General features: G+C 45.3%; 1 long non-coding RNA gene across 1 annotated transcript; it reads left to right on the forward strand.

The window, feature by feature from the left end:
• The first annotated feature begins 1295 nt into the window (after positions 1-1295).
• On the forward strand, positions 1296-8503 carry LOC140422288 (uncharacterized). Its single transcript, XR_011947362.1, has 3 exons — positions 1296-2219; positions 5994-6071; positions 8160-8503. It is a non-coding gene; the product is annotated as an uncharacterized lncRNA (long non-coding RNA).
• Positions 8504-23581: the final 15078 nt, after the last annotated feature.

Genomic DNA, 23581 nt, shown 5'->3' on the forward strand with positions numbered 1-23581 from the left:
GTCGAGGGTTATGGGGAAAAGGCAGGAAAATGGAGAGAAAGCTGAGATGAGGAGGGATTTCTTCACTTGAGGATGTGGTGAAACTTTGGAATTCTCTCCCGCAGAGACCGTGGAGCCTCAGTCATCAAGTATTTTCAAGACAGACACTGATAGGTTTCTCGATATTGAAGAGATCGAGGGAACTGGGGAATAGTTTGGGAAAATGGTGCTGAGGTAGATCAGCCAATTATCTCATTGAATGGTCGAGTAGGCTCGATGAGCTGAATGGCCGACTATAGCTCCTATTTGTTATGATCTGTGTGTCCTGGACAGGAAGCAGTGAGCATGGATCTGTCAATCAGCCTGAATCAGCACCTTCAGGAGAATTGGGAGGGTGAATATTAGATACAGCAGAGTGAGAATGGAGGGAGAGTGTGTGGGATGGAGATTTACAGCTTTTGGGGAATGAGAGAGGAAAGAATGTTCCATAGAAATTAAAATAATCTGTTCTGAATTTCTATCCTGTACTGATTGTGATGTCTTTTGTAAACTCCAAAGGATCGGATTTACAGACAGAAATCTCAAACATCACGTCTAGATCTGACAGACTCACTCGGTTCATCGGCCATTAAATCTGGAAGGCAAAATGTTTGCCCTGATGGCTTCAAAAGATTTTAACCATCAGTGTGACTGGAAAAGCACCGAGACACACACACCTTGTGAGAGTGTTCCAGAGCACTGACTGTGGAAAAAGCCTTAACTAGTTACACAGCCTGAAAAAACATTGCACCATTCGCAGCGGGGAGAGACCGTACACGTGTTCTGTGTGTCGACGAGGCCTCAACAGATTGTCCAACCTGGAGAGACAGGAGGAGACCCAAAACATGGAGAAATGGTGGAAATGTGGGGACTGTGGGAAGGGATACAGATCCCCATCAGAGCTGGAAGTTCACCGACGCAGTCACACTGGGGAGAGGCCGTACACCTGCTCTCCGTGTGAGAAGGGATTCACTCAGTTATCCAGCCTGAAAAAACACCAGCCAGTTCACACCGGGGAGAGGCCATTCACCTGCTTTCAGTGTGGGAAGGGATTCACTTGGTTAGAGAACCTGCAGTCACACCAACGAATTCACACTGGGGAGAAGCCATTTACATGCTCTCATTGTGGGAAAGGATTCACTCAGTCAAATTGCCTGCAGACACACCAGCGAATTCACACTGGGGAGAGGCCGTTCACCTGCTCTCAGTGTGGGAAGGGATTCTGTGTTTCCTCGTCCCTGCTGAGACATCAACGAGTTCACAATTGTTTACAGTGATGGATTCTGCTGTTATTGTTTCTGCTTCAATTACATCCAGGACTGCATTTCGTTCTCTCTTCTCTTTCTCTCTCAGGGAATCTGAGACAGGAAAAGTGATGCAACCGTGGCGAACAAGAAAAGTTAAAGATTCCATTAGATCAAAGGAAGAGGCTCATAAAGTGGCCAAAATAGTAGTGAGCCTGAGGATTGGGAACTTGTTTTAGAATTCAGCAAAGGAGGACCAAGAAACTGATAAAGAGAAAATAGAATATGAGAGCAAACTGGGGAAAAACATGAAAACCGACTGGAAAAGTTCCGATAGGAATGTGAACAGGAAAAGATTCGCAAAGACCAATGTGGGTCCATTCCAGGCAGAGACAGGAGAGTTTATAATGGGGAATAAGGAAATGGCAGAGAAACTAAACAATGTGTGACTGTCTTCACGGAGGAAGATACAGAAATTGTCCCAAAAACACGAGAGAACCAAGGGACCAGTGAGCACGAGGAACTGAAAGAGATTAGTCTTAGTGAAAAAGTAGTACTGGAGAAATTAGTGTGGTTGAAAGTTAATAAATCCCCAAAAGCTGATGCTCTACATCCCAGAGTGTTGAAAGAGGTGGCTGTAGAGATAGTGGATACATTGGTGATCATCTTTCAAAATTCTATAGATTCTGGAATGGTTCCTGCAGATTGGAAGGTGGTAAATGTAACCCCACTATTTAAGGAGGGAGAGAAAACGGGGAACCACAGACCCATCAGCCTGACATCAGTAGTTGGGAAAATGCTACAATCTATTATAAATGATGTGATAACATACGAATTAGGAGCAGGAGTAGGCCACTTGGCCCCTCGAGCCTGCTCCACCATTCAATAAGTTCACGGCTGATCTGATTCAAACCTCAACTCCACAGAGGCCCCTCAGAAAATAAATGTTGGGAGATGGTAATAATATTCTTTATTATAATAATCTTATTATTATTGTCACAAGTAGGCTTACAATAACACTGCAATGAAGTTACTGTGAAAATCCCCTTGTTGCCACACACCGGCGCCTGTTCAGTTACACTGGGAGAATTCAGAATGTCCAATTCACCTAACAGCACATCTTTCAGGACTTGTGGGAGGAAACCGGAGGAAACCCACGCAGACACAACGAGAATGTGCAGGCTACTCACAGACAATGACCCAAGCCCTGAATCAAAGTCGGTTCCTGGTGATGTGAGCAACGGTGCTAACCACTGTGCTACTGTGCCACTTGTAGATGCTACACACTGCTGCCACTGGGTATCAATGGTGGAGATGGTCCAGGGTGATCTCTGGTGTATGGGGCGGGGAGGGCAAGGTTTTGGCAATACACCAAGAGATGAAAGAAGAGGGGGAAGCGCTACCAGAAGAGTTGAAGGGTAAATGGGAGGAGGAGCTGGGGGAGGAGATCGAGGAAGGTTTGTGGGCTGATGCCCTGGGTAGGGTTAATTCCTCCTCCTCATGTGCCAGGCTCAGCCTGATACAATTTAAGATGGTTCACAGAGCGCACTTGACGGGGGTGAGGTTGAGTAGGTTCTTTGGGGTAGAGGACAGATGTGGAAGGTGTTCAGGGAGTCCGGCGAACCATGTCCATATGTTTTGGTCATGCCCGGCGCTGGAGGGGTTCTGGAGAGGAGTGGCGGGAGCAATATCTCAGGTGGTGAAAGTCCGGGTCAAGCCAAGCTGGGGGCTAGCAATATTTGGAGTAGTGGACGAGCTGGGAGTGCAGGAGGCGAAAGAGGCCGGCATTCTGGCCTTTGCGTCCCTAGTAGCCCGGCGAAGGATCTTGCTAATGTGGAAGGAGGCGAAACCCCCTAGCGTGGAGGCCTGGATAAACGACATGGCTGGGTTCATAAAGCTGGAGAGGATTAAGTTTGCCTTGAGAGGGTCTGCGCAGGGGTTCTACAGGCGGTGGCAACCGTTCCTAGACTATCTCGCGGAGCGTTAGAGGAAGATCGGTCAGCAGCAGCAGCAACCTGGCCGGGGGGGGGTGGGGGAATGGGGGATTGCTTGGGGTGATGGATGAGCAGGAGATAACATGAAGGGTGGGGGAAACTGGCACGTGCGGGAGAGAGCCACTGTATAAAGCTATGTAAATATACCATTTTGCCATGTATATTTCTTGCTCAGTGTGATTTTGTGTTATTTTGTTACTGGGAGGGGGGGGGGGGGGGGGGGAGGGGGGTTGTTGTTTGTAAGGGGAAAAAATTGTGCTGGTAAAAAAGTTTAATAAATATATATATATATATTTTAAATGGTGGAGATGGTGAATGGGGTGCTGATCATGTGCCTACTTTGTCTTGTATAAAACAAACTCTCCGATTTGAATAAGACTGTCTGATAATCAAGCACTTTAAAGAATTGATTAAAACCTAATACATTTAAATAATCCAGTCCATTTGAAAAAAAGATTGTCTCTTCAAAGATATATTGGTACAAATTACATGAGATCTTTGTAGTTGCATTGAATACCTTGACTCCTTACACGGACACCTGGCTGACAAGAGGCATTAATTGGACAAGAGCTGAAATGTTTTTCTGGGAATGAAATTGTTTCTCTTTCACCCGGAATCGACTATGTGAGAGTTAAAGGCAATACCAGGCTAAATTACATTGAATATACAACATAGAAACAGCCCAACCAACCCATGCCAGTGTTTAGACTTCACCTGAGCCTCCTCTCATGCTTTCCCATCTGACTCGATCAGTGTATCCGTCTGTTCATTTCTCCTTCATGTGTTCATCCAGCTTCCCCATAAATATATCGATGTTATTCACCTCCACCAATCCCTGTGGTAGCGAGTTCCACGTTCCCACCACTCTCTGGGGAAGAAATTTCTCTTGAATTCCTGATTAGATTATCACATTGATAGCCTCTAGTTTTGCTCTTACCATTACAAGTGAAAACATTCTCCCTGTGTATCAAAATCTTTCATAATTTACAGCCCTCCATTAGCCCCAAAGCTTTGTATTGTGAAGAGAGCAGTGACCCGGCCTATTCATTGTCTCCTGATAGGTTTAACCTCTCAAGCTAAAAATCTGAAGACATAAATGCTTTGTTCGCACTTGAGCTCAGCGCAGTGAGAGCAGGGATGGAGTTACAAGGAGCCTGAGCAAAGCAGATTCACTGAGAATGGGTGGGCTGGTCTGATCTGTGTGAATAAGCTGGTTAATCAGACTGTTCATGTTCGGGGACTTGGTGTTCAGGGTAGTGGAGGAGGCCAAGCGTCAGTCTTCAATAACCAGATTAATTTGCATTTATACAGCACATTTAATGTAATTAAATTTCCCAAGGTGATTCACAGGGACATTGTAAATCCGGGTTTCACAGATGATTTGTTAAAATTGTCCAAGCTCATGATCATGTGACAGAAAATACTGCTTCTCTCTGTCTCTGCCTCCACACACTCCCTCCCTATTGATTGTAACACTAATTCATCCCACTATCCTCTTCCTGCTTTCCCCCCAATTCTCCTCCCCTGAAGGTGCTGACTCTCGGGTTCAATTTCACTCTCACCTATTGCCCTCCCCAATATGTCACCCAGATGTCTGAAGTTAACAAACTGTTTTCTAAGGGGGACATCAGATTCAAACCCAATCGAACCCAGTTACATGTACTTTGTGTCCGGAATGGGGTCCCTGCCCTCCACTCCCACTTTCATCCCAGTCCCAGGGGTTTGGAGATTGGGCTCCGGATGGGTACTGGCGACTGAGTCTCCCATAGTCCCCTATGTCCAAAGGAGAGGAGATGCTGCGCATGCGTAGTGACGGTTATTCCAATTGAGGTCAAAAGGGCATCAATGATCACGTGACATCCGTTGCTTATGTTTTCAGTTGGCCAGAAACCAATGGGAAGTGTTGGAGGACCGGAAAGACTCTGGTCCTCCAACCAATCAGAGTGCGGGCGTTGTGTTAATGACGTTCCAGCTTCATTCAGACTGAAAAGTCCTGCTGTGCGCAACATCTGTGAGTAAAACACTTTCTTCCCCCCCCCCCCTTTCCATTTCTTTTCTCATTCTCACCTTCAATTGGTCACTTGCAGCAACTGAAGGGAAAGGCAGTGAATCCAGGGAGGGTGCAGACTCTGGAAAGCTTGGCCCAGGTCTCTCTCTCTCTTAAAGACATTGACATCCTTTGCTCCCTCAGCTCAACACATTTATTTGACTGGCTAAAAGGATTCATAGAATTTCCAGTGCAGAAGGAGGCCAATTGTCCCATTGAGTCTGCACCGGCCCTTGGAAAGACCATCCCACTTTAGCCCACCCCATCCCCAAAACCCAGTAACCTCACCTAAACTTTTTGCACACTAAGGGCCAATCCACCTAACTTGCACATCTTTGCACTGTAGGAGGAAACCGGAACACCCGGAGGAAACCCACGCAGACACGGGGAGAACGTGCTGACTCTGCACGGACAGGAATCGAACCTGGTACCCTGGAGCTGTGAAGCAACTGGCCTAACCACTGTGCTACCTTGCTGCCCCTGATGGTCTCTTTCCTAGTGTTCACAATTAATGGGCTGGTTTCCCCAGGAGATGGCTGACATTTAAGGGACAGTAAATTAATGTTGGATTGAAATATGTGTAGTGTTATATTGTACAGATTAGATATATTATTGGTTCTGTAATAAAGCACATTTATTATTATTTCTAGTTGTGTAATATAGTACTGTACCTACGTTATATATTTCCAGAAGAGAAAATGTTGGAAAATCTCAGCCAGTCTGGCAGCATCTGTAAGGAGAGAAAAGAGCGAATATTTTCCAGCCCAGGTAACCCTTTGTCAAAGGTAAAAAGGATAGAAAGTGGGAGATATTTATACTGTCGGGCGAGGGAAAGACAGATGAGTCAGGACCACAGAAAAAATGGAAAAAGAGTGCTAATGGGTAGCACAGTGGTTAGCACTGTGGTTTCCCAGCGCCAGGGTCCCAGGTTCAATTCCCGGCTTGGCTCACTGTGCGGAGTCTGCACGTTCTCCCCGTGTCTGTGTGGGTTTTCTCCGGGTGCTCCGGTTCCTTCCCAAAATTCCCAAAAGACGTGCTGTTAGGTAATTTGGACATTCTGAATTCTCCCTCTGTGTACCCGAACACATGCCGGAATGTGGCGACTAGGGGCTTTTCACAGTAACTTAATTGCAGTGTTAATGTAATTCTATTTGTGACAATAAAGATTATTAATAAAATAAAGATTATAATGGCAGCCCCAGAGAGAATAAAAGTGTGAAAGACCAAACAGCAGAGAAACTAAATTCAGAGGGTAAGCTGTGACAGATGTAGATGTGGGGGGAGGGGGCATGGTTGGGAGAGAGACAAAATGAGAAGAAGGGGTGAAGGGGGAAGCAAAGAGGACAAAAGGTAAAGAAAGGGGGGATAAGATAGGGGGAAAGAGTGAGGGGCAAATATATATATGAAGAAAGACAAGAAAGAAATAAAAGGTAATAGACAGTTCAAATGAAATGGAAAGAAAACAAATGGGTTGAGGTGGGGGTGAAGTTGTTGAATTTGATGTTGAGACCGAAAGGCTGTAGCGTTCCTAACCGGAAGATGATATGCTGTTCCTCCAGTTTGTGTTGAGCGTCACTGGAACATTGCAACAAGCCAAGGGCAGGCATGGGAGCAGGGTCTTGTGTTAAAATGGCGAGCAGGGACAGCACGATGGCACAGTGGTTAATCACTGCTGCCTCACGGCACCGAGATCCCAGGTTCGATCCCAGCTCTGGATCACTGTCCACGTGGAGTATGCACATTTTCTCCGTGTCTGCTTGGCGTTTGCCCCTACAACCCAAAGATGTGCAGTGTAGGAGGATTGGCACCGTAAAATTGTCCCTGAATTGGAAAAAATGAATTGGGTACTCCAAATTTATATAAATAAATAAAATGGCAAGCAACGGGAAGGTCAGGGTCCTGAATGTGCACAGACCTAAGGTGCTCAGCAAAGCGACCACTATTATCTAGAAGGACAAGAGCAGCAGATACCTGGGAACCCCACAACCTGGAGGTTCCCTTCCAAGTCACTCACCAGACCGACTTGGGAATATATCGCCGTTCCTTCACTGTCGCTGGGGCAACATCCTGGAACTCCCTCCCTAACAGCACAGTGGGTGTGCAAGGAGGCCACTCACCACCACAATCTGAAGGGCAACTAGGGATGGGCGACAAATACTGGCCTAACCAGTGACACCCAAATCCCGTAAATTAATTAAAAAAAAAAATTCAGAGTACCCAATTCCTTTTCCCCCAAATAAGTGGCAATTTAGCATGGCCAATTCACTGACCCTGCACATCTTTTAGGGTTGTGGAGGTGAGACCCACGCAGACACGGGAGAATGTGCAGACTCCACATGGACAGTGACACGGGGCTGGGACCGTCAATGAATTTAAAGACAATGTAGTGAAGCTTTGGAATTCTCTACCCCAGAGGACTGTGGAGCCTCAGTCATCAAGTATTTTCAAGACAGAGATTGACTGGTTTCTCAATATTGAACATATCAAGGGATATGGGGGATAGTGTGGGGAAATGGTGCTGAGGTAGATCGGCCAATGACCCCATTGAATGGTTGAGCAGGCTCGATAGGCTTTCAGGTCGACTGCAGCTCCTGTTTGTTATGATCTCCGTGTCCAGGACAGGAAGCAGTGAGCATGGATCTGTCAATCAGCCTGAATCAGCACCTTCAGGAGAATTGGGAGGGTGAACGAACATTAGATACAGCAGAGTGAGAATGGAGGGAGAGTGTGTGGGATGGAGATTTACAGCTTTTGGGGGAACAAGAGAGAAAAGAATGTTCCAGAGAAACTAGAATTGTCTGTTCTGAATTTCTATCCTGTACTGACAATGATGTCTTTTGTAAACTCCTTTTACAGGATGTTAAAAGGATAGGATTTACAGACAGAAATCTCAAACATCACGTCTAGATCTGACAGTCACTCGATTCATCAGCCATTATCTAGAAGGGGTCATGCCTGCCCAACTTGTTGGCTTCAAAAGATTTTAACCATCAGTGTGACTGGAAAAGCCCCGAGACACACACACACGAGTGAGAGTGTTCCAGAGCACTGACTGTGGAAAGAGCTTTAACCAGTTACACAGCCTGAAAAAACATCGCACCATTCACAGCGGGGAGAGACCGTACACGTGTTCTGTGTGTGTGGTCAAAGCTTCAACTAATAGTCCAACCTAGAGAGACTCGAGGAGACCCAAAATATGGAGAAACAGTGGAAATGTGGGGACTGTGGGAAGGTATGCAGAGCCCCATCTGCGCTGGAGATTCATCGACGCATTCACACTGGGGAGAGGCCATTCACCTGCTCTCCATGTGGGAAAGGATTCACTCAGTTAATCAACCTGCGGATACATCAGCGAGTTCACTCTGGGGAGAGGCTGTTCACCTGCTCTCCATGTGGGAAGGGATTCGCTCACTTATCCAACCTGCGGAGACACAAGCTTGTTCACACTGGGGAGAAGCCGTTCACCTGCTCTGTGTGTGGGAAGGAATTCACTCAGTTGTCCAGCCTGCAGACACACCAGAGAGTTCACACTGGGGAGAGGCCGTTCACCTCTCAGTGTGGGAAGGGTTTCTGTGTTTCCTCGTCCCTGCTGAGACACCAACAAGTTCACAATTGATTACAGTGATGGATTCTGCTCTTATTGTTCCTGCTTCAATTACACCCAGGACTGCATTTCGTTCTCTCTTCTCTTTCTCTCTCAGGGAATCTGAGACAGGAAAATTGATGCAACTGTGGCGTACAAGAAATATTAAAAATCCATTCGATCAAAGGAAGAGGCTCATAAAGTGGCCAAAATAAGTGTAAGTTTAGGTTTGAGAATTTGTTTCAGCAAAGAAGGATCAATAAACTGATCAAAAGGAAATAGAATGAGAGCAAACTGGCGAGAAACATAAAAACCGACTGGAAAAGCTCCTTTAAGAATGTGAAAAGGAAAAGATTAGCAAAGACCAATGTGGGTCCATTCCAGGCAGAGACAGGAGAGTTTATAATGGGGAATAAGGAAATGACAGAGAAACGAAACAATGTGGTCTGTCTTCACGGAGGAAGATACAGAATTGTCCTAAAAACACTCGAGAACCAAGGGACCAGTGAGCACGAGGGACTAAAAGAGATTAGTATTAATGAGAAAGTAGTACTGGAGAAATTAATGTGGTTGAAAGGTAATAAATCCCAAAAGCTGCTGCTCTCCATCCCAGAGTGTTGAAAGAGGCGGCTGTAGAGATAGTGGATACATTGGTGATCATCTTTCAAAATTCTATAGATTCTGGAATGGTTCCTGCAGATTGGAAGGTGGTAAATGTAACCCCACGATTTAAGGAGGGAGAGAGAAAACGGGGAACCACAGACCCATTAGCCTGACATCAGTAGGAGGGAAAATGCTACAATCTATTATAAAGGATGTGATAACATACAAATTAGGAGCAGGAGTAGGCCACTCGGCCCCTCGAGACTGCTCCACCATTCAATAAGTTCCCAGCTCATCGGATTGTAACCTCAAATCCACATTCCCGCTGACCCACCGATAACCTTTCACCTTCTTGGCAAGAATCTAGCTAGCTCTGCCTTAAAAATATTCACAGACTCTGTTTCCATTGCCCTTTGAGGAAGAGAGTTCCAAAGACTCACGACCCTCGGGAGGGAAAATGTTCTCCTCTGCCTTAAGTGGGCAAGTTATTACTTTTAGCGTGACTCCAATTTCTAGATTCTCCCACAAGATGAAACAAGCTTTCCACATCCACCCTGACAAGGCCCCTCAGGATCTTATACGGTTCAATCAAGTCACCTAAACTCCATCGGACACAAGCCCAGCCTGTCCAATCATTCCTCATAAGACCAGACTCCAATTCCAGGTATGAGTCCAGTAAACCTTCTCTGAACTGCTTCCAACACATTTACATCATTCCTTAAATGAGAGCAATACTGTACACAGTGCTCCAGATGTGGTCTCGCTGATGTCCTGTATAACTGAAGCATAACCTCCCTACTTTTGTATTGAATTACAAAGAACAAAGAAATGCACAGCACAGGAACAGGCCCTTCGGCCCTCCAAGCCCGTGCCGACCATGCTGCCCGACTAAACTACAATCTTCTACACTTCCTGGGTCCGTATCCCTCTATTCCCATCCTATTCATGTATTTGTCAAGATGCCCCTTAAATGTCACTATCGTCCCTGCTTCCACCACCTCCTCCGGTAGCGAGTTCCAGGCACCCACTACCCTCTGCGTAAAAAACTTGCCTCGTACATCTACCCTAAACCTTGCCCCTCTCACCTTAAACCTATGCCCCCTAGTAATTGACCCCTCTACCCTGGGGAAAAGCCTCTGATTATCCACTCTGTCTGTGCCCCTCATAATTTTGTATACCTCTATCAGGTCTCCCCTCAACCTCCTTCGTTCCAGTGAGAACAAACCGAGTTTATTCAACCGCTCCTCATAGCTAATGCCCTCCATACCAGCAACATTCTGGTAAATCTCTTCTGCACCCTCTCTAAAGCCTCCACATCCTTCTGGTAGTGTGGCGACCAGAATTGAACACTATACTCCAAGTGTGGCCTAACTAAGGTTCTATACAGCTGCAACATGACTTGCCAATTCTTATACTCAATGCCCCGGCCAATGAAGGCAAGCATGCCGTATGCCTTCTTGACTACCTTCTCCACCTGTGTTGCCCCTTTCAATGACCTGTGGACCTGTACTCCTAGATCTCTTTGACTTTCAATACTCTTGAGGGTTCTACCATTCACCGTATATTCCCTACCTGCATTAGACCTCCCAAAATGCATTACCTCACATTTGTCCGGATTAAACTCCATCTGCCATCTCTCCGCCCAAGTCTCCAAACAATCTAAATCCTGCTGTATCCTCCGACAGTCCTCATCGCTATCCGCAATTCCACCAACCTTTGTGTCGTCTGCAAACTTACTAATCAGACCAGTTACATTTTCCTCCAAATCATTTATATATACTACAAAGAGCAAAGGTCCCAGCTGATCCCTGTGGAACACCACTGGTCACAGCCCTCCAATTAGAAAAGCATCCTTCCATTGCTACTCTCTGCCTTCTATGGCCTAGCCAGTTCTGTATCCACCTTGCCAGCTCACCCCTGATCCCGTGTGACTTCACCTTTTGTACTAGTCTACCATGAGGGAACTTGTCAAAGGCCTTACTGAAGTCCATATAGACAACATCCACTGCCCTACCTGCATCAATCATCTTAGTGACCTCCTCTAAAAACTCTATCAAGTTAGTGAGACAAATTCCCCCACAATAAGCAATAACATTCTATTAGCTTTCCTAATTACTTGCTGTACCTGTATACTCGCCTTTTGTGATTTATGCTCTTGGACACCCAGATCCCTCTGAGTCTCAGAGCTCTGCAATCTCTCACCATTTAGATAATAAGATTTTTTATTCTTCTGGCCAACATGGACAAAACATTTTCCCACGTTATTCTCCATTTGGCAGATTTTATTCCACTCGTTTAACATATACCTTTTTAACCTCCTTATGTCCCCTTCACAATTTACTTTCCTACCTATCTTTATATCATTGGAACAAAGGAGGAGGAGTTGGCCATTCAGCCCATTGAGCCTGCTCCAATATTCAATACGATCATGGCTGATCATCCACGTCAATGCCTTTTCCCCCACACTATCCCCATATCCATTTGTGTTATTGGTATTTAGAAATCTGTCAGTCTCTGCTTTAAACACACTCAATGACTGAGCTCCCACAGCTCTCTGGGGTAGAGAATTCCAAAGATTCACAACCCTCTGAGTAAAGAAATGTCACCTCCGAGACCAGTCCTAAGTGGCTTCCTCCTTATTTTGAAATTGGGTCCCCTGGTTCCAGACTCTCCAACCAGGGGAAGCATCTCACCTGCACCTACCCTGTCTATTCCTGTCTATTCCTTTATGGGTTTTATAAGTTTCAATGAAATCCCCTCTCATTCTTCAAAATTCTGGAGAAAAGAGGCCCAGGTTCCCCAGTCTCTCTTCATAGGACAGTCCGATCTTGCTCAGAACAATTCTAGTGAATCTTCATTGCCCTCCCTCTGTGGCAATAATACCTTTCCTAAGGTAAGGGGAGTACAACTGCACACAGTACTCCAGCTGTGGTCTAACCAAGGTTCTATACTATTCATAGAATCATAGAATTTACAGTGCAGAAGGAGGCCATTGGGCCCATCGAGTCTGCACCGGCTCTTGGAAAGAGCACCCTACCCAAGGTCCACACCTCCACCCTATCCCCATAACCCAGTAACCCCACCCAACACTAAGGGCAATTTTGGCCACTATGGCAATTTAGCATAGCCAATCCACCTAACCCGCACATCTTTGGACTGTGGGAGGAAACCGGAGCACCCGGAGGAAACCCATGCACACACGGGGAGGATGTGCAGACTCCGCACAGACAGTGACCCAAGCCGGAATCGAACCTGGGACCCTGGAGCTGTGAAGCATTTGTGTAGCATCCACAATGCTACCGTGCTGCCCCAAAGCAAGTCTTCACTCCTCCCGTACTCAAATCCTCTTGTGATAAAGGCCAACATCCCATTAACCTTCCTAATAACTTGCTGCACCTGCAGGTTATCCTTCGGTGACTTATTGACAGGACGCCCGGGTCCATTCACACCCAGGTCCCTTTACCACTATTCCCACCCATGTTAACAGCACACGAAGCTCAGGTCACACAGAGGGAGACCATTCGGCCGATCGTGCTAATGCCAGATCTGTGAAAGAGCCAATTAATTAATCTCATTGTCAAGAAATGTTCTTTTCTTTTCAAGGACGAGCCCAATTCCCTTTTGAAAGAAATAGTTGAATCTGTTTCTTGCGCCCTTTTCTGAGCACTCCTGATCACAACAACTTGCCTGTGATCAGGTTATTGTGTGTTTGGATTTTTATTGAGAATTTCGAAGAGAATCAAAATTTTACTCAAAATTAAAGCTCAATCGGGGCAGCACGGTGGGGCAGTGGTTAGCACTGGGACTACGGCGCTGAGGACCCGGGTTCGAATCCCAGCCCTGGGTCACTGTCCGTGTGGAGTTTGCACATTCTACCCATGTCTACCCAAAGATGTGTGGAGTCGGCCATGCTAAATTGCCCCTTAATCGGAAAACAACATTTAAATCTTCATCAATCATTTTGATGAGGGCACCAAGTTTGAGGAAAATATTTTTAAAAATCCTTTTGTATAGTATCACAGCCCCTCCAAAAGATTTAGATTTTACATTTAGATATATTGTTAGGTGCACTGAGGTACAGTGAAAAATATTGTTCTGCGTACAGTCCAGGCAGATTGTTCCATACAAGAAAAGCATAGGACGTACAATAAATACACAATGTAAATACATAAACATCGGGTGAAGCATAATGAGTGTAGTGCTAAGTGTAGTCATTGTTGTAATGTACAAAACTGTAGGTAGGACTGGCAAATCCATTTAATTTTATAATTCCATCACTTTTGCACCATATTCATGGTTATAAGTAACAAGGTCAAGGAAGCCATTTTAAACTATAACATCTAGCTTCTTACACAGATGATGTAACATTTCTTTATTAATCACTTATTGATTTCATATTAGAAGCCAGTCACCAAACAGTTGATTATTCAATATAATTTATAATTCACGAAACAATGTAATCGATAATATTGCAATGGCTGAATTGTTCTTTTATAAATTAAGATTGTACAAACCCAAATGTTTCTAAACTGCAGAGCTAGCAGAAATCGTTTATCATATTTTGATAAATAGCGGGCTATCATATTCTACCCAAGTCTGGCTCAAGAATAAGCTTATTATTCAACCTGATCAAGATAAGTAAAAAAGAAAGATATTGCCTTCCACAAACTGTCTTTTTAAACCAGTGTATCTTGTATTAACCAAGTGTATGAATTAGATTACTGTATTAATTAGCTACCAGCCAGTAGCAATAATACCTCGGGAGCCTTCATCGAATTGCAACTAATGAAGCCATCATGAATCCGTGGTTATAGTGAAAGACAAAGTTTTATTTGCTGTAATAATGTCAAAGCTTAACTGCTGTGTATGTAAAGAATATGAAATAAAGACAAATGTTCTGGTGAGAGAGGCCTTTAAGATCAGATTAGCCTCAACATTTGAAACTGTATGAATAAGGGATTGTATAGAATCAGATAAAGGGATAGTATGTAACAGTTCTATTCTATTCCTGTCTAAGTTAATGAGAGAATGTGGTGTCAGTAATTGGGGATCCAATTAAATTAATCTAGTGACCAAATTGACGAATGATCATGTTACAACAGGCCCAACTCTGACGTGAGTTAATGGTCACTTTGGGGATAAAAGTAGAGGTTCTGAAGGTCTTCCTTGCTGGCCAAGTACTGAAGATTCCCGAGGTCGAATTCCAAGGAAATTACTATAAAAGAAGGAGCCAGACTCCCGAGGCTGAATTCCACAAGAATTACTGTCAGAGAAGGAGCCAGAGAGGGTTACGCTTCTACAGACTGATCACCCACACGAAGTTGTAAAAGTCAATGTCTTAAAGCTGTTCAGTAAATATTTTTCATTCAATAAACTTTTAAAATTTACTATCCAGAGGATTCTGAATGTGCCTCAATTGGTTAAAGTCTTGTCTGAACCAAAGTGAATTTATTAAATGGTAAGTTGGGGGTGGCTGACATCAATTAAATTCCAGATAACAAGATCAGATAACAGAAATCTTCAGTTTGCATTTCTATTGTGCCTTTCACACCCACAGGACGTCCCAAAGTGGTTTACAGCCAAAGAAGTGCTTTTGAAGTGCAGTCACTGTTGTAATGTAGGAAACACAGCAGCCAATTTACACACAACAAGATCCCACACACAGCAATGTGATAATGAGCAGATGATCTGTTTTTAGTGATGTTGATTGAGGGATAAATATTGACCGGGACACCGGGGCTAACTCCCCTGCTCTTCTTCAAAATAGTGGCTGTGGGAACTTTTACACCCACCTGAGAGGGGTAGACAGGGCCTCAGTTTAACATCTTATTTGAAAGAAAGCTGTTGTGACAGGGCAGCACTCCCTCAATGCTGGGATGAGGAATGTTGGAACTGGCTTTTGTCCACAGGACCCTAACTGGGAATTAAACGTCTGACTCAGAGGTGATAGTGCTGCCCACTGAGCCAAGGCAGACACTAGTTAGAAAGAAAAAGTTATACTTTAAAACCCTCCACCCGTACTCACTCTTCCATCGGACAGCAGATACAAAAGTTTGAGAGCACGCAAGAACAGTTCAAAACCAGCTTCTTCCCTGCTGTTACCAGACTCCTAAACTACCCACTTGTGGACTGATCTGATTAACACTGCACCCCTGTATGCTTCACCCGATGCTGGTGTTTATGTAGTTACATTGTGTACCTTGTTGCCCTATTATGTATTTTCTTTTCTTTTATTTTCATGTACTTAATGATCTGTTGAGCTGCTCACAGAAAAATACTTTTCACTGTACCTCGGTACACGTGACAATAAACAAATCCAATCCAATCCTTTACCTCCAGTGCCTAAATCTAATACTTAAAGACCCAGTATAAATAATAAATGAATTTGACTGACAATTGTTGAGGTGTTTTAGAGCCACACGTTTTGACTTTCCACTGGCTCCTCTGGAACCTTTCTGTCTATATCTCGTGTCAATGACAGTCAGGCGATGGAGCTGAGGCTCAATTTAGCTGAGAATAATGGGGCCTGTGTCTCAAGTTGGGAAACTGTCACAGTGTGTCGCAGTAATAGGGAGGCAGGAAGGCGCTGAAGGACTGACTGGGAAATGGGCCTCCAACCAATTGTTACATCGGTCACTATTCCGATCCCAGACCAGACCCCAACAGTGGCTGAGATACTGGACCAAAACCCCAATATTTCAGTTCATTTGTGTGACTGTGTGGAATGAATGATTCGCTCCAGGAGTGATTGCATGAAGGAATAGGGCTTGGTTATTTTTAAAATAAAACTTTATTGTGGCTACAATATTAAACATTTTAACTTCACACCCAAAACAACAGCTTACAATTACCCATTTAAACATTACTACTCAATCTCCCCTTAAACAACAGGAAAAGAAAGATACAGCTCTCAATCTGTCTCACTGTGGGAGAATTATGGACCCAGATTTCAACCCCTCTCTCCAATTCTTTCACCAAAAACTGCTCTTTAAAGATTTTAAAAATGTCTTTCTGCCTTCCTCGGTTGCACCCAGCAATGACCTCATCTCCCCAAGCTGGAAAACAAATGATCTCTGACGGCTGCCCCAGAGGGCTGTGGAAGCTGAGTCATTGAGTGTGTTTAAAGCAGAGGCTGACAGATTTCTAAATCCCAATAACACAAAGGGATATGGGGACAGTGTGGGAAAAAGCCATTGAAGTGGATGATCAGCCATGATCGTATTGAATGGTGGAGCAGGCTCGATGGGCTGAATGGCCAACTCCTGCTCCTATGTTCCAATGGTACAAAGATAGGTAGGAAAGTAAATTGTGAAGGACACATAAGGAGACTAAAGTGATTTAGATAGGTTAAATGAGTGGGAAAAAATCTGCCAAATGGTGTATAATAAGGGAAAAATGTGAAATTGTCCATCTTGGTAGAAAGAATTTAAAAAGCTTATGATCGAAATGGTGAGAGATTGCAGAGCTCTGAGATTCAGAGGGATCTGGGTGTCCAAGAGCATGAATCACAAAAGGTGAGTATACAGGCACAGCAAGTAATTAGGAAAGCTAATAGACTGTTATTGTTTATTGTGAGGGGAATTGAATACAAAAGTAGGGAGGTTATGCTTCAGCTATACAGGACATTGGTGAGACCACATCTGGAGCACTTGTGTGCAGTATTGCTCTCATTTAAGGAATGATGTAAATGTGTTGGAAGCAGTTCAGAGAAGGTTTACTGGACTCATACCGGGAATTGGAGGCTGGTCTTATGAGGAATGATTGGACAGGCTGGGCTTGTGTCCGATGGAGTTTAGGTGACTTGATTGAACCGTATAAGATCCTGAGGGGCCTTGACAGGGTGGATGTGGAAAGGATATTTCCCCTTGTGGGAGAATCTTGGGGTCACTTTAAAAGTAATAACTTGTCCATTTACTCTCTTGGCTACATCGAGGGCATCTTGAAACCCATCGTACAAGGTACGCCCAGCTTCTGTCGTGACACGACGGACTTCCTACAGAAACTCAGCAACCATGGACCAGTTGAAACAGGAACATTCCTCGTCACAATGGACGTCTCGGCACTCTACACCAGCATCCCCCATGATGACGGCATTGCTGCAACAGCCTCAGTACTCAACACTGACAACTGCCAATCTCCAGACGCAATTCTGCAACTCATCCGCTTCATTCTGGATCACAACGTCTTCACCTTCGACAATAAGTTCTTCATCCAGACGCACGGAACAGCCATGGGGACCAAACTCGCACCCCAATACGCCAACATCTTCATGCACAAGTTTGAACAGGACCTACTCACCGCACAGGACCTCAACCGACGTTATACACCAGATACATTGATGACATTTTTTTCCTTTGGACCCACGGCGAAGAATCACTGAAACGACTGCACGATGACATTAATAAGTTCCATCCAACCATCAGACTCACCATGGACTACTCTCCAAAATCAGTTGCATTCTTGGACACACTCGCCTCCATCAAGGACGGTCACCTCAGCACTTTGCTTTACCTCACGATGCTCCACTTCTCCAGCTTCCACCCTAAACACATTAAAGAAGCCATCCCCTATGGACAAGCTCTCCGTATACACAGGATCTGCTCAGACGAGGAGGAGCGTAACAGACATCTACAGACGTTGAAAGATGCCCTCGTACGAACGGAATATGGCACTCGACTCATCGATCAACAGTTCCAATGCGCCACAGCAAAAAACCGCGCCGACCTCCTCAGAAGACAAACATGGGACACAACCGACAGAATACCCTTTGTCGTCCAGTACTTCCCCGGAGCGGAGAAACTACGTCATCTTCTTCACAGCCTTCAACACGTCATTGATGACGATGAACATCTTGCCAAGGTCATCCCCACACCACCACTACTTGCCTTCAAACAACCGCGCAACCTCAAACAAACCATTGTTTGCAGCAAACTACCCAGTCTTCAGAACAGTGACCACGACACCACACAACCCTGCCATGGCAATCTCTGCAAGACGTGCCAGATCATCGACAAGGATACCACTATTACACGTGAGAACACCACCCACCAGGTACGCGGTACATACTCGTGCGACTCGGCCAACGTTGTCTACCTCATACGCTGCAGGAAAGGATGTCCCAAAGCGCGGTACATTGGCGAGACCATGCAGACTCTGCGACAACGAATGAACGGACATCGCGCAACAATCACCAGGCAGGAATGTTCCCTTCCAGTTGGGGAACACTTCAGCAGTCAAGGGCATTCAGCCTCTGATCTCCGGGTAAGCGTTCTCCAAGTCGGCCTTCAGGACGCGCGACAACGCAGAATCGCCGAGCAGAAACTTATAGCCAAGTTCCGCACACATGAGTGCGGCCTCAACCGGGACCTGGGATTCATGTCGCATTACATTCATCCCCCACCATCTGGCCTGCGAAATCCTACCAACTGTCCTGGCTTGATACAATTCACACCTCTTTAACCTGGGGTTACCCCCATCTCTGGATCTGTAAAGATTTAATCACCTGCTAATGGTCGCATTCCAAGCATTGTTTGGCATCTTTGAATTTGTCTATATATGTGTTTCTGGAACATACCTCTTCATTCACCTGAGGAAGGAGCAGCGCTCCGAAAGCTAGTGACATCGAAACAAACCTGTTGGACTTTAAGTTGTAAGACTTTGTACTGTGCTCACCCCAGTCCAACGCCGGCATCTCCACATCATTGTCCATTTAAGGCAGAGGAGAACTTTTTTCTCGGAGAGTCGTGAGTCTTTGGAACTCTCTTCCTCAAAAGGCAGTGGAAGCAGAGTCTTTGAATATTTTTATGGCAGAGCTGGACAGATTCTTGATAAGCAAGGGGATGAAAGGTTATCGGGGGGTTTCAGGAATGTGGAGTTGAGGTTTCAATCAGATCAGCCGTGAACTTATTGATTGGTGGAGCAGGCTCGAGGGGCCGAGTGGCCTACTCCTGCTCTTAATTCATATGTTATCACATCCTTTATAATAGATTGTAGCATTTTCCCTCCTACTGATGTCAGGCTAATAGGTCTGTGGTTCCCGTTTTCTCTCTCTCCTTAAATAGTGGGGATACATTTCCCACCTTCCAACCTGCAGGAACCATTCCAGAATCTATTGAATTTTGAAAGATGATCACCAATGTATCCATTATCCCTAAAGCCACATCTTTGGTGTTGAAAGAGGACCGGCTCTCCGTGTTATTGACCAGAGGCTGAGTGAGCTGACTCAATATCTGTCAGCTCATGAGGCCGAGCTGCAAACACCATGAAGGGACTCGATGATCCAGAGGAGAGACACCTGAACGTTGAGCTATATGCCTCCTCAGCAAGCTAAGAATTGAATCCTTGGAAAACCGGCCGAGTGATGTCGGGGACTCCTGGAGGACTTGGAGAACCGAGGGTCAGAGAAAGAACATCTAGTTGTCGGCCAGCCAGAAGGTGTGGAGGGTGAGGCTCCCGTGAGGTTCTTCGAGGACCGGCTGCCACGTTTTCTCCAGCTGAATGTGAAGACTGGGTGTTTCAAATTAGAATGGGCATCGGATCCTGTCTTTGAGGGCGAGGGATATTTTTCATCCCAGGACTGTAGTCATTCACTTCCACAACTTGAAAGATCGGCAGAAGGTCCTGGAGACGGGGACGGTGAGGTGGGACCTGGCTCCATGAGGGAGTGAGGATTTCCTTCTTCCAGGACTTTCCGGCAGCCACACAAACGAAACATCAAGGCTTTGATTAAGTTTGAAGGGAACTCAAGGCTGTGGGAGTGAATTATGTCGCTTTATCCTGTGACCCTGAAAATTATATCCGACAACTCTGGCAAGTCTTTCAATAATCCAACTACTGCCTTGGCCTGCGTTCAATCCATGAAGGACAAGGATTGGAGCGATGATTTGCAGCTCAGACTAACTCAGGCTCTAATCCGAACTCTTTCCCTGTCATGGTGTTGTCTGAATTTATTATCTTTTATCCTATTGAAGGGAGTTCTGTGAGCGCCGATTAAATGTCTTCTCCTCGAGTGTTACAGTAACTCGTATTATCTTATCTAGGGCCGTGTCTTTCTACTATTATCCGAGCGTTAATCATGGCAGAACCGCGTGGTGCCATTGCCGAAGGGTGGGTGGTGGTGGATGCAGGTCTTCATGGGTGGGTCTAAAATGCGGGAGGGACCTTCGATCCCCATTCCCTTGTTGGTCCTTCTTTTCTTCTCCCCATTTTGGAGAAGATATCCTGAGGGTAATAACAGTCTGGCCGTGGGGTTAATCCTCTGGGTCCTCAGTCTTATTGAGGAATGTCCCCTTGGATCTATTGTGGTGGTGATTCTTTTGTATTTTTGTTATTATGGGAGGGTTTATGTGTTGTTGACTTTATCCTACTCTGGTACAGACAGGGCTATTATCCGGGAAAGGAGCAGTTTGGGGAAACTTTGGTGCTTCTGGTGTAAAGTGAATTGGAGGAAGGGGGTAATGGTGCACACCCGATTGTGATGTGAAAATCTGTTCTTGTCTCTCTGTCGCCTAACTAATGGCGGCAGTTAATCTGCAAATTTTCCCAGGGAATGTACGGGGCATCCATCACCCTATCAGAAGGAAAAATATCCTCTCCTTTCTTAAGGAGAAAGTCGACATAACCTTAGTGCAGAAAACTCATCTGGATGATGAGGAACAGTTCTGGTCAGCCTATTATAGGAAGGATATTGTTAAACTAGAAAGAGTGCAGAAGAGATTTACGAGGTTGCTGCCAGGACTTGATGTTCTAAATTATAAGGAGAAGCTGGATAGGCTGGGACTTTTTTACCTGGAGCGTAGGAGGGTTAGGTGTGATATTATAGAAGTCTATAAAATAATGAGCACAGAGAAGGTATATAGTCGACATCTTTTCCCTAAGGTAGAGGAGTCTAGAACTAGAGGGCATAGGTTTAAGGTGAGAGCAGAGAGATACAAAAGAGACCAGTGGGGAAGTTTCTTCACACAGAGGGTGGTGAGCATCTGGAACGGCTGCCAGAGGCAGTGGGAGAGGCGGGTACAATTTTGTCCTTTAAAAAGCAGTTAGACAGTTACATGGGCAGGGTGGGTATAGAGGGATATGGGCCAAATGCTGGCAAGTGAGGCTAGCTTAGTGATAGAAACTGGCTGGCATGGACAAGCTGGGCCGAAGGGCCTGTTTCCAAGCTGTAAACATCTATGACTCTACCTGGGACAAAAAGAAACCTTGCCTCAAATTTGTTAAGCTCCAATCACCAGGAGCGAAGGGAGGAGATGGTCTCCCGAAAATCAGGCTTCATCAATTGGCCTCTCGTCTTAGGTTCATAAGGGACTGGGTTAGGATGGGCCCAACATTCATCTGGCTCAATACAGAAGCAGACCAGTCAGGTCTCCCTCGATCCAAAACTGGCATAGGCTGATTATGGAATGCATCTCCATGCAATTTTTAATGTCTATAATTCATTCCGAGTCTGATGCATTGGGTAAAGTATGGGACTCCTATCTCAAATACATACGCTCCAATTTGACTGACTTGCCATGAGTGAATTCAATTTAACTTAGGCCGGGAGTAGGGCACAGTGGTTAATGCTGCTACCTCAGCGCCAGGGACCCAGGTTCAATTCCAGCCTTGGGTGGCTGTCTGTGTGGAGTTTGCACATTCTCCTTGTGTCTTTGTGGGTTTCCTCCGGTTGCTCCAGTTTCCTCCCACTTTCCAAAGATGTGCAGCTAAAGTGGATTGGTCACGCTAAATTGCCCCTTTGTGTCCAAGATGTTTAGGTTAGGTGGCTTGACCATGATCAATGCACCGGGTTACGAGGATAGGATGGGAAGTGGGCTTCAGTGAAGTGTTCTTTCTGAGGCTAACTGCAGACCTGAGGGGTGAATGGCCTTCTGCACTATAGGAGTTCTATGTCATCTATGTTGTGTTATTCATTTTAATTTGTATATGCTGTTCTCGTCTGTTTGTAATATTTTACAAACTGAATTGTTATCCTCTGTTTTTATATAATCTTACTCTCTTTCCACACTCACTATTTTAACCTGTTAACTGGTTGTTCAATTGATCTGGCATTTCATCTCGAGGCTCTGGTCCTTCAAATACCCTGTTCCAAATTAATTCTGCAACGTGTTGCTTGTATTTATGTTGGCAATGTCTCTTGTTCCGTTCTGTGCCCATTTTGCAGCATTTTTTCTGTTACTCTGTTGCATTCATTGTTTAAAAAATTATTTAAAAATAACAACTTATTAAAAATCTGTCCAACTCATCCGTGAATATATTCAATGAGCCCCACACCCCACTGGTCCCTGTTGAAAAGAAATCCAGAGACTAACAACCCTCTGAGGGAAGAGATGACTGGAAATATATAACATAACTACAGTACAATATTACAGGGCTAGAAATAATAATAAATGTACTTTATTACAGAACCATAAATAATATATCTAATCTGTACCATAGAACACGAGACATGTCTCTGTCCGGTATTAATTTACTGTCTCCTTAAATGTCAGCCATTGCCTGGAGAAACCAGCCGTTCAATTGTGAACCTTAGGAAAGAGACCATCCTTTTAGCCAGACGAATAAATGTGTCAAGCTGAGGGAGCAAAGGATGTAAATGTCTTTGAGAGAGAGAGACCTGGGCCAAGCTTTGCAGAGTCTGCACCCTCCCTGGATTCACTTCCTTTCCCTTCAGTTGCTGCAAGTGACCAATTCAAGGTCAGAATGAGAAAATAAATGGAAAGGGGGAGAAAATAAAGTGTTTTACTCGCAGATATTGGAGACAGGAGTCGATTTCAGTCCGTGCAAATTTCAATCTTCATTCACATAAACACGCGCTGTGATTGGCTGGTGGACCAGAGTACTTCCGGTCCTCCAATTCGATCCATTGGTCAACACCTCAGCCTGAAGGTCAGGGGGTGGGCTCTACCCCGCACATGCGCAGTCTCCCCACTTCCTTGGACATGCGCAATCTTGGATCGAGGGGGGAGATCACCGAGCGGCTTCTCGCTCTGGCCGGAGCCGGTTGCCTGGAAACCTTGTCTGGGGCAGGTGTGGAGGGAGAACAATTGGTGGGGGTGGGGGCTCTCGTGTCCGCGCGCCGGGCCTTCCCGTGTCC

The sequence above is a fragment of the Scyliorhinus torazame genome, chromosome 5, assembly GCF_047496885.1.
Source record: "Scyliorhinus torazame isolate Kashiwa2021f chromosome 5, sScyTor2.1, whole genome shotgun sequence".
Taxonomy (NCBI): Eukaryota; Metazoa; Chordata; class Chondrichthyes; order Carcharhiniformes; family Scyliorhinidae; genus Scyliorhinus; species Scyliorhinus torazame.